This window comes from Ochotona princeps, chromosome 15 (assembly GCF_030435755.1).
Source record: "Ochotona princeps isolate mOchPri1 chromosome 15, mOchPri1.hap1, whole genome shotgun sequence".
NCBI classification, from domain to species: domain Eukaryota; kingdom Metazoa; phylum Chordata; class Mammalia; order Lagomorpha; family Ochotonidae; genus Ochotona; species Ochotona princeps.
The window spans coordinates 14845234-14859666 of NC_080846.1; the positions used below are offsets into that span (position 1 = coordinate 14845234).

The following is a 14433-nucleotide window of genomic DNA, read 5'->3' on the forward strand; positions in this document are numbered from 1 at the left end:
CACCTATTATGATAAGGCTACAAATGAATTTAATTTTTTTTCTAGCAGAATAAGCTTTTTATTTTTTTATTTTTAAATTTTCTTCCAAATACATTTATTTTTATGAAGAACTTTTCAATTTGAAAGTTAGAACAACAGGGAGAAATGGAAAGACATGGAAAGATAGGTTTTCAGAGAGAAAGATCTTCCATCTACTAGTTCACTCCCCAAGTGACCGCAACGGCCATTGCCAAACCGACCTGGAGCCAGGAGCTTCTTCCAGCTCTCCCGCATGGGCACAGGGTTCCAAGCCTTTGGGCCATCCCTTGCTGATTTCCCAGGCCACAAGCAAGGATCTGGAAGGGAAGTGGAGCAGCTGGGACAAGAACTGGCACCCATATGGGATCCCAGGGCTTGCAAGGTAAGGATTTAGCCATTTAGGCACTGAGCCATCGTGCCAGCCCTCCACCCCACCCCACCTCTGCCTACTTCTAACTGGCTCCTAGAGGTATAAATTTCAGCGACTTCATCTCTTAGTTTCTTCTGTAAAATGTGAATACTGACTTTACTCTCTGAAACACATTTGTGCAATTGCAGGTGTTGTGTTTGGGACAGTCTTGACATTTTCTAAGTGCTCAGTCAATGTGAGGTCACACTTTAATGATTCCCTTTTTTTTTAGGTGAAGAAGCAGGGGTTCTTGGAGGTGAAGTAAGGTATGCAAAGCCATACTACTAAGTGATAAACCTGGGCCCTTCCTAACCAGTTCTATATGGCTCTAACCTTCAACCCTTCAACTTGACTTTCCTCCTTATCTATGAACAGTGATAATGAGATGGTGACAATGTCACAAGGCACTTAGGAGACTGTATTGAGATAATGTACAAAAAGTCAATAAGCACTATGGTAACTGTTGTATCAACAAAACAGCTCCCTCTTCCCTGCATCCTTTACCTACAGTCTAGCTGGTGAGAGGCAGCCAGGGCTGAGACCCAGCTCTTCCCTGGCCACGCCTGGTGCTTCTTCCCCAGAATCGGGAGGCTCAGACACTCTCCATGCTGCCATGCATCCATTATCACTGTAGCTCCTACGCTGTTCAAACAGAGGAAATTCCTCTGACACAAAGCTAATGGAAAAGCACGCAGCTTGCAGAGCAAGAACACCCCACAGACCTAGTGTCAGCGTCTCCACAGTGGTGACAAGAGGACAGGGTGTACTAGGGCTATGTTCCGGAGCACACCTGACCCTGTGCATGGTCCTCCCGTGATGACCCCTGAGCAAGGAGGTACATTCTGGGATGGGAGAAGTACACCGAACCACAGTCAATGTCCTTGAGCTTCTTCATCCTGAATCCAGAGAACAAGCATGTCTTTCTCCTGTGGCCTTTTGGCCTTGGAAGCTTCTAAACCTAGCGCTTCCTAGTCCAGTGCAATGGCTCAGTGGTTAAAGCCTCGCCTTGCATGCACCAGGATCCCATATGGTTTGTGTGCCGGCTGCTCCACTTCCCATCCAACTCCCTACTGGTGGCCTGGGAAGGCAGCTGAGGATAGCCCAAAGCCTTGGGATCCTGTATTCACATGGTAGACCCGGAAGAAGTTCCTGGCTCCTGGCTTCAAATCAGCTCAGCTCTGGCGGTTATGGCCATTTGGGGAGAGAACCAGCAGATGGAAGATCTTTGTCTCTCCTTCTCTCCATAAATCTGATCTGCCTTTCCAATAAAAATAAAATAAACTTTATTAAATATACAAATAAATAAACTAAATTTTCCACCAGCCTCAGAAACAGGAGAGGAAAATGCTCCCACTCCCCATTTCTTGCTGAGTTCATTACTTTCACTTTCTACTCGCCAGCTTGTCATTGGGTCTGCTTCAACTTCAGATCATTTCAATTCAAAATTCCTTTTTTTCTTTTTTAAAGTGATTTCTGAGTAGCAACAAAACTAACAGGGCAATGATACTGTCTAGAGTAGAGCAACAGCATTCCATTCTTATGAAAATTAGGTGAATAGTTGGGGAAAAAGAAGAAGACGGCAGGGGGCTATAACAGGAAAAGTGGCTGTCGTTAGTGGGATACCAAGTCTTAGCTACGCGCCTAAACCTGGTTCCGTATAGAATCTAGTATAAAGTACATGGTATCTTTACATTCATTTTTTTAAGATTTATTTTATTTTATTAGAAAGTCAGATATACAGAGAAGACATTTAGGTTTCAGTCTGTCACAGCCCCAGTAACTGGAGGCATCAGGGGGATGAACCAGAGGATAGGAGCTCTCTTGGCTCTCTCTCCTATTCTGAGATAAACAGCATTTATTTTTCCGTATTAAATATATGTGATAATTTATGACAGAAATGAAGTACACAAGTTCACTCAATCCCTCAGTCAATGCCAAATTTTATTTCTTGTGTAAAGCTAACTATTCAGGGCCCGGCGGCGTGGCCTAGCAGCTAAAGTCCTCGCCTTGAACACACCAAGATCCCATATGGACGCTGGTTCTAATCCCGACAGCTCCACTTCCCATCCAGCTCCCTGTTTGTGGCCTGGGAAAGCAGTTGAGGATGGCCCAATGCCTTGGGACCCTGCACCCGCGTGAGAGACCTGGAAGAGGTTCCTGGTTCCTGGCTTCGGATCGGCGCGCACCGGCCTTTGCGGCTCACTTGGGGAGTGAACCATCTGAATCATCATTCCTCTCTGTCTCTCCTCCTCTCTGCATATCTGACTTTGTAATCAAATAAATAAATCTTAAAAAAAAAAGCTAACTATTCAAATGGGAATAGCTTTGCCATCAGTTAATCTAATAAAACTCTCGGAACTCTCTCTCTTTTTTGTTTTTGACAATGCTCAGGTAATTGATCAGAGTGGGAAGGATAGAGGGTCAGGGCAAAGTGGGTGTGGTCATTGTTTCCAAGCTTTCCATTTTTTTTCCTGTCTCTGGGATGAGAGGAGGCACCAAGGGAGAAGCCACACCCAGCCTCCTACCGCCCCAGCACCGGGAATGGGGAACGGCCACCCAATAGGACAGACTCTCTGAATTCTATTTTCATTTTGTGAAACTGTGCAAATATATGAAAACAGACACACCTTATGTTTTTAAATTAATTTTTAATAATCTTACTTAGTTGATTAGGGAACAAAGTGTCAAGGGCTACAGGGTGAAAGTGGGTAATACCATTGTTTCCACATCAATATCATTTTACCCTGTATCTGGGGTCAGGGAAAAAAAACAAAGGGAAAAGCCCCACCCAACCTCCCATCCATCCCAGATCCCCAACGGGAGGTGCGCTCTGAGGGTTCTGCTCATACAGTTTTGATAGTCCATCAATTCTGGATTGCTGCCAGTCTCTCAGTTCCAATCGCAATGAACCCTATTCAGAATCCACTGGCTGACAGTCTCTTCATGGTTGGGGTTCTAAGATCAGCAGTTCAGTTGGAGGGATCTCCAAAGAAACTTCATCTGAGATGATCCCAGGCCTGATTCTTGCGCGAGTTTGCTAGTACAGAGTCCGACAGCGTCCGTCACACCAATCAGCTTAAGCTCATGCTGGTCGTTGGGATTGCTGGGTTCGTTCTGTTTCCAGCCCTGTCTTCCTCGGACACACCTGATTTTAAACATATTTGGCAAAACCTCTAGACTCCGCCTTACTTTAACAAGAAGAACCCAGACAGCCCAGTTGCCCAGTTATTCTCCTTTGCATCTGTGGTATGAATTTCCACAGCTCCCGAGGACAGGAGAAAGTTGGAGAGTCAGTTGCAAACATTTAGAGAAATGTATGTTAATGTGAACCTCCATGGATCACCATCTATTGAGATCTAAAGGGAAAATAGCTCACTTAGATGAAAGATAAGATTGTCTCCATGAGATTAAGCAGCAAGGGGAATAACACCAACCTAGGTAGTCACCCAAAAGAGACTGGCCGGAAGAATTACCAAAAAGAGAAAACTGATTAAGAAGGAAGATCTGGTAATCAGAGAATCAGAGAAAGAGGTTTTTTTTTTTTTTTCAAAGATTTATTTATTTTTATCACAAAGTCAGATATACAAAGAGGAGGAGAGACAGAGAGGAAGATCTTCCGTCATTCCCCAAGTGACCACAAAGGCCGGTGCTATGACAATCCGAAGCCAGGAGCCAGGAGCTTCTTCCAGGTCTCCCATGCGGGTGCAGAGTCCCAAGGCTTTGGGCCGTCCTCGACTGCTTTCCCAGGTCACAAGCAGGGAGCTGGATGGGAAGTGGAGCTGCCGGGATTAGAACCGGCGCCCATATGGGATCCCAGGTGTGTTCAAGGTGAGGACTTTAGCTGCTAGGCCACGCCTTTTGTTCCTCTTGGGGTTTCGACTGATTGGATTGCTTTATGAACCTGTGATTTGTTATTTTTAATGGGCCCTGTTATTACCAAGGTTGGTTAATAAGACTCCTTAATAAACCCTAGACTTGTCTGGTGTGATCTTGCACCCTACAACAACCATGCAGGAGACCTTAATGAGTCCTTGGCTCTGGCCTGGTCCAATCCCAACTGTTGGGAAGTGAACCAGAGGATGGAAGTTGTGTCTCTAGAGGCCAGCACTGTGGAGTAGTGGGTTAAGCCACTGTCTGCAGTACCAGCGCCTCATAAGGGCACCAGTTTGAGATGCAGCTTCTCCCCTTCTGACCCAGCTCCCTGCTCACGCACCTGGGAAAGCAGCAGCAGATGACCCACACGCTTGTGCCCCTGAACTCATGTGGGAGACCCCAAAGCCGCTCCTGGCTTTCGGCTGGCCCAGCTCTGGCCATTGTAGCTATTTAGGGCATGAAACAACAGATAGGAGATCTCTCGCGCTCTCTGTAATTTGGATTCCAAATAAATAAATTTGTTGTCTTAAAAATGTGTCTTCCACCCAAGTGCTAATCAGGCCCTACCCTGCTTAGCTCCAAGATCAGATGAAATCTGTAGCATCCAGGGTGGTATGACTGCAGATAAAAAAACAGGTCTTGGTTGCTCTGCCCTTTAGATTGATAGGCTGATTTCTGAAAAGCTGAGCTGGGGGCCAGTGCTGTGACACAGCAGTGACCTGAGTCCTGGCTGTTCTGCTTTCGCTCAGCGCCTTATTGCCGAAGCTATCTATTACCTAAGAAGGTAGCCGGTAATAGCTCAAGGGCTTGAGACCATCATGGAGGAGACATGGCTGGGAGCAGCTGTCCCCCAACTTCAGCCTGGCCCAGCTCTGGCCCTTGCGGACATTTGAAGAGCAAGATAGTAGATGGAAGATCTTGCTCTTTCTGTCTCTCCCTCTCAGGTTATCACTTTCATTTTCAAATAAATAAGTAAATAAATGTTCTTTTTTAAAATTAAGAACTAGTCTCGGAGTGCTTAGCCTGATCAACTATCTATTAAAACTACAGCAGAAAGTGTTCTGGGATACAGAGTGCTCAATTTTACTGTATCCTTTTTTAAATTTTATTTTTATTACAAAGTCAGATGTAGAGAGAGGAGGAGAGACAGAGAGGAAGATCTTCCGTCTGATGATTCACTCCCCAAGTGAGCGCAACGGCCGGTGCTGTGCTGATCTGAAGCCAGGAGCCAGGAACTTCCTCCAGGTCTCCCACGCGAGAGGACGGCCCAAGGCTTTGGGACTCTGCACCCGCGTGGGAGACACGGAAGAGGTTCCTGGTTCCCAGCTTCGGATTGGTGCGCATCGGCCGTTGTGGCTCACTTGGGGAGTGAATCATCGGACGGAAGATCTTCCTCTCTGTCTCTCCTCCTCTCTCTACATCTGACTTGTAATAAAAATAAATAAATCTTTGAAAAAAAAAAAAGATTTCAGGTGTCCAAGTTTCTGGAGCCAAAGGACGATAGGTAGAAGAGCCATGTGCTGCCTCCCTCTGGACCTTCCTCTGTCGTAGCTACCTGGAAGAAGAAGCTACAAGATGGAACCAGGATGCCTGCTCTTAGAGAATTTAAACAACCAGAAAACATTTTATCTTAAGCCATTGGGAGGTTTATTCTACTACAGTAGAATCTAATCTTTGTAGTGCTGAGATATGGGGGCCTTAGGAAGTGGTTAGATTGGATTAGGTCATTAGGGTAGTGCCCTGTGATTGCAGGAGAGGTACAGAGATATACAAATGTTCCGCCTGATCCTTACCAGGTGATGCTCTGTGCCGCTCCGGGACACTGCCAGCAGGAAGGCCACTGCCAGAGGCTGAGCCATTAGCGTTGGCCCTGTGTTGCATTGTCTATCTTCAGGACCATGAGCCAAAAGGAATTTTTTTTTTTTTTAAATAAAGTTAGCCTGCCTCAGGAACTTCTATAAAGCAGTGCAAAGCTCATGCTGAAAATAGCAACAAAGATTGGATTGATGTCATAACTACACCTAAAATTGTGAAGACAGAATTGGAACTCTGGCAGAGGTTGGGAGAGTTTGTAGAAGCAGACTAGAAAAATCCTAGAATGCTATGAGCAGAATGTTATAGGCAATTCTGGAGAAGATCTAGAAGAAAGGAAAAAAAAAAAAAAAGACTAAGGAAGATCTAGAATGTCTCAGAATTTGGATAAGTGATCCTGCCTGAAATACTGATGCAACTGAGGATGCTTCTGGAAACAGAAGTGAAGGGCCACCCTTGCCACATCATTGGAAAGACCTTGGCTGACCCACGTCCATGCCTAGAGTTTCACAGAAGGCTGAGTTAGAAAGTAATGAACTGGGATATCTTACAGAGAAGAACAGAACTCTGAGCCTTCTGCTTGATTACTTTGAACTGCACACTATATAATTCAGAAGCACAGCATGACTAAAGGCAGAACGTATGATTAAAAAAGAAGCAAGATGGAAACACCGGACCCATCTACTTGCTGGTCAGAAAGAAAAAAAAAAGTGAGGGAAAAGGAAACTCACAACGTGAGGGTGCAGAAGAGAAACCAGCCCAGCGACCTTCACACACATGGAAAGGAACTGTGGATTAAACAGCAAAGTCTCCAGGACATCACTGAAACCTGCAAGGCCCGGAGACACGGAAGGGCAGAGCTGTTCCATGAGATTCCAGGAAATCGCCCAAAGAGGGGCCGACACGGCCTCAAAATCCGTTTCCCTGCACCCTGAGGCCGAGGCCTTGGTGGAGCTCTGCTGCCTGGAGACTTTGGCATGATCTATGTGATGCAGAATATGAGAATAACAGCCCCTTCTGTTGTGGTCTGGGCTTGGGGCCAAATATTTATTTCCTAGGTTTTTACCTCTTACTTAAAACGCATTTTAAGCATAGGCGTTGACATGACCGAAGCAAGTGGTAACATTTATTCAGAGGGTGAGAAACACGCACAGCGAAAGAGTAAGGGAGAGAGATTGCTGCCTTCTGTCTTGGGGGTCAAGTCCGCGGGAAGCAGGAGAGTAAGCAGGTGCGCAATGGGCCAAGAGCCAAAGTGAGTGACGGAGCTCACGGGGAGGCACGCGACCAAGGGCAAGCCCCTCCCCAGATGGACTCTAGTGGGAGAGGAGTGGTTATGGAACAACACAACACTGCCCCCTTCCACCCCCAGTTTCCAGAGGATGATGGGTGAGCATTATTTGACTCACAGGTAGGCAGAAAGAATTACACTCTAGGACTGGGGGAGGTGACCCTGAACTAGCTGCCTAGGATCGTATCACTGCCACTGAGATTTCTAAGAAAGCCCCGGGGAGTCAGCCAAAAATGTAGTGAAGGGTTGGGGCTCTGCCTAATTTTTAAAAAGATTTATTTATTTTTACTGGAAAGGCAGATTGACAAAGAGAAGCAGAGGAAGATCTTCCATCTGCTAGTTCGCTCATTAAGTGGCTGCAACAGCTGGAGCTGAGCTGATTTGAAACCAGGAGCCAGGAGCTTCTGCTGGGTCTCCCATGCAGGTGCAGAGTTCCAAGGCTTTGGGCCGTCCTTGACTGCTTTCCCAGGCCACAAGCAGGAAGGTGGAAGTGTAGTACAGCAGCTGGGACACACACTGGCAGCCGTATGTGATCCTGGCTCATGCAAGGCCAGGATTTAGCTGCTAGGCTACTGTGCCAGAGCCAGAGCACTTATTATATCTATACTATTCCTTTAAGAGGCAAGCAAAAATAGAATTTCTACAATCAGAAAGGTAATCATGTATTGGGGAAGATAGTGACTAATTAAATATCAACAAAGGCAAAATAGTTATTGGCATCGTGTTATGGACAGAGGGTCATGCTGCCGTGAGAGACTTTAAATGAACCGTGAGCTTTGCATTAGCTGAGGAATCTTGATCATCTTGGTTTCCTTCTCTGCAAAATGAGCACATTAGCTTAAATGGTCCCAAAGTTCTCTTCCATCTTGAATATCCTACAGTTCTTTTTTTAATTCCTCTTTTTCTTTGTGTAAGCAATTTGTTAAATAGGAAAAAAAAATAATTTAGCAAAAACAGGACTAGCACAAAAGGCAATGTGACTCCTTTTCATACTGCTAAGTTAGATCCTGTAGTCTTGGGCAGTACTATTGCTGAAGTCTTGGAATATTGCTAACTAATCATTTCAGGGGACTTTGTGAGCCATGAGTAAGCAAGTTGATTGAATAAGAGAGGCAACTTACATCCAGTTAGAAAAGATGGCCCCGTCTCGTGCAGAATTTGAAAATAACCTGAAGGAAGTTGAGCTGAAGGGATTATCTCCCCACCTAGCTGCCACAAATTATAATCCTTGGAGAATTACTGACAATGGAAGTATTTAGCCAGGGAAGGGGAGGGAACCCATCACATCCCTCCCCGCACCCCCACCCCCAGGTTTATTATTTCAATGTGAATGTCTCGTGTCAACAAGAAGTCACCAAGGGCTAACCAGGAAAAAGGACTTGGATCTGGTGCTTGAAGGACTTAGCTAGAAAACGCAGACTCGGGCTGTGGCCAGAGGTGGGTTTTGCCCTGGGCTGGCTCTGCCTACTAGGCTGCGCCCAATCAAGATGAAAGAACAGAGAACATCACATCACCGTGTGTTGCCAAGCGACAGGGATGAATACCTGACCTGTCTCTTACCAAACAAGTTGACTGCCTAATGCCAAGCACCGTACAAATGAAGGATAGTGGTTTTCCCTGACTTGGAACAAAAGAAATGCACAGTTGAACTGCTTTAAGCAAAAGAAGGAGTATCCCATTTTTCCTGGTGTCTGCTGCCAGTTTCGTAACATGCGTCTAGCCTGGATAGGTGTCAGAGTGGAGAAGAGCCGGAAGACAAGCAGCCCTAACTTGAATTCATGTGACCGATTCCCACGTTGATGCCAGCGAAAAAGCCAACACAGAAGTGCAAAGTAAGTTTGAAAAAAGTGACATGACTAAGCAAAGCTGGTACTGAGAACCCAGTTCTTCTTTCTGGAAGGACTCGAAACTTGCTAACATAACGGAAGCAGTTTTCCCATGCCCAAAACACCATTTTCACATCCCACATCTGCCAACTTAGTATTTCCTTCCTTCTTGCTTAAACAGTTAAAAGATACTGTGGGACATTTTATAGACTGTTTAAAAAGTTGATCGAATTAAGAGAAGTTAAAACCCATCAAAAACAATCATTAATTTTGGCGGGGGGGTGAAGAAAAGACTTAGTTAATAATGCTCTGTGTCACAGAGGAAAATATTATTTTTGTGTTAAAGGAAGAAATATTTTATTCATTAATTCAAAGTGAAAGAATTATTTTATATTCTTCTTGATTTGCCCGAACTGTGATGTCCACATGAATTTTGTAAGGAATTCTAGGAAAAAAGAAAAAAAAATTGTGCAAACTAATATCTGAATCTAGGCCCTGGTGGTTTTCAAATCTTTTTCTTTTGTAGCAGGAGAAACTGTTTCTTTCTTTTTTTTTTTTAAAGATTTATTCATTTTATTACAGCCAGATATACAGAGAGGAGGAAAGACAGAGAGGAAGATCTTCCGTCCGATGATTCACTCCCCAAGTGAGCTGCAACGGCCAGTGCTGCGCCGATCCGAAGCCGGGAACCAGGAACCTCTTCCAGGTTTCCCACACACGTGCAGGGTCCCAAAGCTTTGAGCCATCCTCGACTGCTTTCCCAGGCCACAAGCAGGGAGCTGGATGGGAAGTGGAGCAGCCGGGATTAGAACCGGCGCCCATATGGGATCCCGGGGCTTTCAAGGCGAGGACTTTAGCTGCTAAGCCACGCCGCCGGGCCCGAGAAATTGTTTCTAATATGCTTTGGTTTTGTTGTTTGTTTTTGAAAAAAAATTTTAAAGATTTATTTCATTTTTGTTCGAAAGTCAGATATACAGAGAGGAAAAGAGACAAAGATCTTTGTTCTGCTGATTCACTCCCCAAGTGGCTGCAATGACCATGGCTGAGCCGATCCAAAGCCTGGAGCCTGGAACTTTCCCACGCGGGTGCAGGGTCCCAAGGCTTTGGGCCATCCGTGACTGCTTTCCCAGGCCATAAGCAGAGAGCTAGATGGGAAGTGGAGCTGTCAGGATATGAGCCGCCCATATGGGATCCTGGCACGTGCAAGGCTAGGACTTTAGCTGCTAGGCTACCATGCCAGGCCCGAAATTTATTTATTTTTTTTTGAAAGGCAAATTTACAGAGGGAGAGTCAGAGAGACCTTCTAGCCACTGGCTCACTCCCCAAATGGCTGCAACGGCCAGAGCTGAGCTGATCTAAAACCAGGAAGCTTCCTGCAGGTTTCCTACGGGATTCAGGACCCCAAGGTCCTGGCCTATCCTGTACTGCTTGCCAGGCCACAAAGCAGGGAGCTCGATGAGAAGTAGGGCAGCTGGGATGCCTACATGGGAAGCTGGCAACACAGGCACCAGAGGATTAGCCTGCTGCACTACCACTGTCCCTGGCAAATAGTTTCTATAACAGACTGCCATTTGGAGTCTCACAGACTGACGTGAAACACAGCAGAGTCTCCGCAGCCGCAGGGCTTCCCCAGCGCACATTAGGACACACTGTAGCAGAAGGCTGGAATTGAAATGAAGGTGGGACTCAGACAAGGGGTATGGGAGCAGTGTCTTAGCCGCTGCAGCCAACACCTGCGCTCCAATACTCACTTCAATTCTTCAACTTAAAAAAAAAATTTTTAACTTTTTTTAAGATTTATTTATTTTTTATTGGAAAGTCAGATATACATAGAGGAAGATCTTCCGTCCGATGATTCACTCCCCAAGTGAGCCGCAACGGCCAGTGCTGTGTCAATCCAAAGCCGGGAACCAGGAACCTCTTCCAGGTTTCCCACACACGTGCAGGGTCCCAAAGCTTTGGGCCATCCTCGACTGCTTCCCCAGGCCACAGGCAGGGAGAGGGATGGCAAGTGGAGCAGCCAGGATTAGAACCGGCACCCATATGGGATCCTGGCGCGTTCAAGGTGAGGACTTTAGCCACTAGGTCATGCTGCCGGGCCCTGGAATTTTTTTTTTTAATGCACCTGAAATGGTTTTCATGATCACATCACTTATTTTCACAAATATTCCAGTTTCTGTAACAAATGATGATCTCTATTTGATCTTAATGGAGTCAGCATACACACTCCTTCCATGAGTGTCAGTTGAGTCACTGCTGTCTTCAGGATCCTGTGCTAGATTATGTCGACAACACAGTGAAGAAAGTTAACGGCCTGGCAGCGTGGCCTAGCGGCTAAAGTCCTCACCTTGAACGCGCCAGGATCCCATATGGGTGCCAGTTCTAATCCTGGCTGCTCCACTTCCCATCCAGCTCTCTGCTTGTGGCCTGGGGAAGCAGTCGAGGACAGCCCAAAGCTTTGGGACCCTGCACGTGTGTGGGAAACCTGGAAGAGGTTCCTGGTTCCCGGCTTCGGATCGGCGCAGCACTGGCCGTTGCAGCTCACTTGGGGAGTGAATCATCGGACGGAAGATCTTCCTCTCTGTCTTTCCTCCTCTGTGTATATCTGACTTTGTAATAAAAATAAAATAAATAAATCTTTACAAAAAAATTCCAGACCAGGCCAGTAAATGGTTGGTTTTAAAACCAATCTCAGCACTTGACAAACCAGTGTGAATCCATCCTCAGCTGGGAGGAGAGATCTGAGGTCACTGCCGTGCGATGCTGAGGCACGCTGGAAGACCAAGGGCCTGGTGTCCGCTCTGCCTGGCCGTCCAGTCCCAGTCTTCCCATGACCGATTCCATCTTGTCTTTCGCCCTTTGGGTTTCTGATGAAATGCCACTTTCTTTGAGACTTTCCTTGACTCTCCCACCTACCATGACCTCCCTGAGTTACTCTATCACATTACTTCATTGATGCCTTCTACAGCCTTTGCTGGAACTCGTGGCTATTCTGTTTATTTACTCATGAAGACACGGATGTTGAAAGTTATAAATTCTTCTACCTTTTAAAAAAATTTATTTATTTTTATTGGAAAGGCAGATATACAGAGAGGAGGAGAGACAGAGAGGAAGATCTTCTGTCCGATGGTTCACTCCCCAAGTGACCGCAATGGATGGAGCTGAGCCAATCCGAAGCCAGGAGCCAGGAGCTTCTTCCAGGTCTCCCATGCTACAGGAACGGGGTAAGATCACTATTTCCACATTCTCTCTTTCTTTTTTTCCCTTCCTGTATCTGCGGAAAAAGGGAGATTAGGGGGAAGCCACACCAAGCCTCCAAACCATTCCAGGGTCCCCAATGTGGGACATACTCTGAGGGTCCTGCTCAAGAGGTTTTGATACTTCAACAGTTCTGAATTACTGCCAGTCTCTCCACTCCAAGCACGATGAAATCTCTCCAGAATCCACTGGCTGACATAGTCCACCTTAGAGTCTCTGTTTGCCCAGATATTCACTGCCAACACTTGGCTGGGCTAGTTGATCAATTTGTTCAATTTGATCAATTTGTTCAGTCCTCCATCCTCTCTTAGGGTACCAGGTGTCCTCTGCCGACTCCAATGTATTGCCATATCCTCCATGTACACCTGGACATGCTATCCACTGCTCCATTTAAACCACCGAGGAGGCCCAGCTTTGATACATGCACTCCATGGTCTGAACTTGGACCCCGCTATACTCTCCAAGGTTGGGGTTTTGAGCCCAACAATTTATCTGGGTAGTTCCCCAAAGAAACTTCATCTGAGGTGATCCCAGATCTGACTTTTGTCTGTGCTTGCCAATACAGGGTCCAGCACAGTCTGTTGCCCCAGTCAGCGTATGCATATGCTGGTGGTTGCAATTGCTGGGTCAGTTCTGCCTCCAACCCCATCTTCTACACAAACCTAAAGGTGTTGGTGCCCAACCTGATCCTGCCCACCATACACTCAGCCTTCATGCCAACCAATGAGAGCTACAGCTCAGTCACAGTGATCCACAATCACTCCCAGTACGTCTGCCCCCATCATGGTTCCTGTGCTTGCCACCATTTACAGCAGACTGGTCCGCTCTGACCCACATCCCATTCAGCTCTCACACATGTCAATGGACATTGAAGCCTAGTTCAATCAAAGCAGCCCCACTATCCGGCCCACACACCTGCCAGTAGGTGCTACTCTCTCTCTAGCCATGCCAACACCAGTCCTGGTTCTCATGTTCACCAGTTGGAGCGACAACCCAGGAGGGAGGTACCTGCTGTTTCCCTACTGGGCCCACTCCCACTCCCAGACCTTGCACTGTCCAGGTAGTTCTGCAGTTTAACTTGACAGAATTCACCTCCCCCATGCCAGCCTCTGCCAGCTGATGCTGCAGCAAAGCCCAACCAACCCAATCCCACTCTAGCTTGTACATGCACTAATAGGAACAGTCAACCTAGCCTGGCTTTTCTGTGGATTTGGTCAACTCACGAGAGTAGTAAGTAAATCAGCAGAAGAAAGATCTCTCTTCCTCTTCTCTGTTGCTCTGTCAAAGTAAATTAAAAATCTTTTTAAAAAGAAAACTAGTTGGGGGCTGGCATTATGGTTTGTCAAGGTAAGCTATTGCCCGTGAAACCAGCACCCATGTGAACACTGGTTCAAGTCCTGGCTTCTCTACCTCAGTTCTGGCTCCCTGCTAATGTTTCTGGGAAAGAAGTGGAGCTGGCCCAAGTGCTTGGGCCCCTGCACCCATGTGGGAGAGCCAGATGGACTTCCAGACTCCTGGCGTAGGCCTGCTCCAGCCCTGGCCACTGTGGCCATTTGGGGAATGAACCAGCAGATGGAAGGTCTCTGTGACTTTCCCTCACCCTCTTTATCAAATAAATAAATCTTTTTTTGTTGTTTTTTTGTTTTGTTTTTTAAGGGGAGAAGGAAACTCACTAAATGACACTATTTAACAAATTTCTCCATTTTGTAAGAGTCTCAAGAAATGGCTTCAGTGTCAAGATAAAGTCAGTGCTATTACGTTAGACTCCTTTAAGATCTCAGGCTGATTTGAGGTTGCGGCTGGTAGATCCTATCAGAGATGTGAGGAGCTCTGAGACTGTTTCAACTCCCAGACAGATCGCTTTCTGCTAAGGCTAAGTATATGTGCTCCTCAAAATTCCTAGGCTAGACCCTAACAATGCCATAGTCTTAAGAAGAGGGGCCTGGCCA

The 14433-nt window shown here is 46.4% G+C and overlaps 1 protein-coding gene across 1 annotated transcript in view; it reads right to left on the reverse strand.

Annotated features, from left to right (window-relative positions):
- SPIC (Spi-C transcription factor) overlaps positions 1 to 14433 on the reverse strand; it is a 35515-nt gene that overhangs the window by 20929 nt on the left and 153 nt on the right. The gene's annotated exons all lie outside the window — the stretch shown is intronic.